The sequence below is a fragment of the Miscanthus floridulus genome, chromosome 19, assembly GCF_019320115.1.
Source record: "Miscanthus floridulus cultivar M001 chromosome 19, ASM1932011v1, whole genome shotgun sequence".
Taxonomy (NCBI): domain Eukaryota; kingdom Viridiplantae; phylum Streptophyta; class Magnoliopsida; order Poales; family Poaceae; genus Miscanthus; species Miscanthus floridulus.
In genome coordinates this window covers 23,843,807-23,846,424 of record NC_089598.1, presented here as the reverse complement: position 1 = coordinate 23,846,424, position 2,618 = coordinate 23,843,807, and the positions used below count along the sequence as shown (strand labels likewise).

At 47.2% G+C, this 2,618-nt stretch overlaps 1 non-coding gene across 1 annotated transcript; it reads right to left on the bottom strand.

The window, feature by feature from the left end:
- Nucleotides 1–797: 797 nt before the first annotated feature.
- Nucleotides 798–934, bottom strand: LOC136530155 (small nucleolar RNA Z247). Its single transcript, XR_010777649.1, has one exon. It is a non-coding gene; the product is annotated as a small nucleolar RNA Z247 (small nucleolar RNA).
- Between the last annotated feature and the right edge of the window lie 1,684 nt (nucleotides 935–2,618).

The following is a 2,618-nucleotide window of genomic DNA, read 5'->3' as shown; positions in this document are numbered from 1 at the left end:
AACAGTTTCTTTATTCAAATCGGCAATAAAGAGAATACTATTTTTGCTAAGGACTTGCTGCACGACTGCAAAAGGGTGCCCGAGACGACTATGCCACCTAGACAAAGGAGACTTGATAGCACCAAACACCCCTTTATTCGATGAAGGCCTAGACTTCAATGGGTATAGGCCGCCTTCACATTCCCCTCTAAGGATGGTTTTCTTAGTCACCTGGTCCTTAATCAAAAAATAGTTGGGATGATATTCAATAAAAGCATGGTTATCGGATGTAAGAGGATGAACAGATGCAAGGCTTTTGTTAGCTTCAGAAACATAAAGAACATTGTTTAGGACTAGATTTTGATTTGGGGTACAAACAAAACTTCGACTAATTTGATTGATTCTCATACCTATGCCATTACAGCATGAACCTTGTCGTTTACATGGTACTTGTCCCTCTGGGTGAGCTTCTCCAGCTCTCCCATGATGTGGTCGGTAGCACCAGTGTTGGTGTACCAGTTAGTGTTGATCCCATATGACGCAGAGGAGGCAGACCGGGATTGCTCTGGTGGGCCGACGAAGGAAGCGTCAAAACGCTTGAAGCAGCATAGTCCGGTGTGGCCCTCCTTACCACAGAGCTGGCAGATGGTCCGTCATTGTAGTTCTGCCGGGGGCGCCCGTTGTTGTTATTGTTGCCACGGTTGCGGCCACGCCCGTGTCCTCGGCCACCACCGCCACGGTTGAAACTGTAATGGCCTCCATGTGTAGCCGTGTTAGCAGATGAACCGGATCCACCGTGTAGGAGATCCATCCGCTGTTCCTAGCTCACTAGCTGGGTGTAGAGCTCGCCCAAAGATAGCGGCTCCATGCGCGCCATGACAACCGAGACAATCGGATTAAAATCCATATCAAGTCCTGTTAGTACATATGAGATGATCTCTTCATCTTCAAGATGTTTGCCGGCAGCTGCCATGTCGTCAGCAAGAGATTTCATCTTGTTGAAGTACTCGGCAATTGTAGATGAGCCCTTCTACGTTGTGGCCAATGCCATGCATGTGTTGATGATATGGCCCCGAGACTGGGAAGCTGTCATCTCTGAGACCACTTTCTAGATCTCAGTCGATGTGGCACAATTGAAGACTTGCACCTGGATCTCCTTGGAGATACTCAGGGTTGGGGATGAGCTCAGTCGGCTTGTCGGCCACCTTGGGGATCCGCTTCGCTGGCATCACAATGTCGAGCTCGAGATAGTGCGCTATCTGCGCACCGCAAAGAGCAGACAACACCTAGGCGCTCCATAGGGAAAATTCCCTTTGCCTAGCTTCTCGATGATGGGACAACTGATCAGAGAGAACGATTGTTGAAGCATGGAAGAGGAAGCCATCAAGAATATTGTGGACTAACCTAGCTCTAATTACCATGTGAAAATGGTTGGAACGTGATGCCCTCTCAGGCTCACGGCTTCATGTTAATATAGCCAGGACAAGCCCCTAGCATGGCGGTACAACTTGTACAACAAGAAGAAGCTAACTACTTTGGTAACTCTAGATTACATCACAAGATTACATCAATCAGGAGATACCTATCCTATCTAACCGAAGCCATGATACTTGCCTTCACCCACAATCCAAGCCTGAGTGCACAACCAATCTTTAGGAGATATCAATCAACCATCAATCAACCAGATATTATGGTCATGTGATCCTATTGGATATTCTTAACAACTTGAAGTTTGGACGCCTTGCTGCTCGGCTTGCTCGGGGTGGAGACGGCTCACTTCCGGCTCAGATAGCTCGCTGGCGACTGAGAGCTCTAGTTTGGTTTTGGTGAATTGATGAAACCCTAAGTGCTAACATAGTTTATCAAGTGATCATGAGATAGGTAGCACATTCCAAGTGATGAAGCAAATGAAGACCATGACATGATGATGGTGATGCCATGGTGATGATCAAGTGCTTGGACTTGAAAAGAAGAAAGAGAAAAATAAAAGGCTCAAGGCAAAGGTATAAATGGTAGAAGCCATTTTGTTTTGGTGATCGAGACACTTAGCGACTGTGATCACATTTAGGATCGATAGCCGTATTATTAAGAGGGGTGAAACTCATATCAGAATGCAGTTATCAAAGTGCCACTAGATGCTCCAACTCATTGCATATGCATTTAGGATCTAGTGGAGTGCTAATACCCTTGAAAATGTTTGTGAAAATATGCTAACACATGTGCACAAGGTGATACACTTTGTGGTTGGCACATTTGAGCAAGGGTGAAGAAGATAGAGTTGGAAAGGAGTTAGTCACGCTGGTCATGAAGTGACCGGACGCTGGTCTTAGTGGGAACGGTGCGTACAGCAAAGATGCTGGTGTTGGTCTTCGACCGGACACTAACAGGGTGCGTCCGGTCCTGCTGATGTGGCAGCGCACAGAAGAGTCACCATGTGACCGGACGCTGGGTGAGTTCGATCAAGCATGACCAAACGCATCCGATCATGAAAAGTTGTCTCTGGATGCTTACTAGAAACGAGCGTTCGGTCACTTTGAGTTGCTGTGTCGGGTCATCACTTGACCGTTGGGATTGAACACTCAGTATTTGAAGAGAGGGTACACGTGGTGTGCATCGCACACCCCAGCGTCCGGTCAATC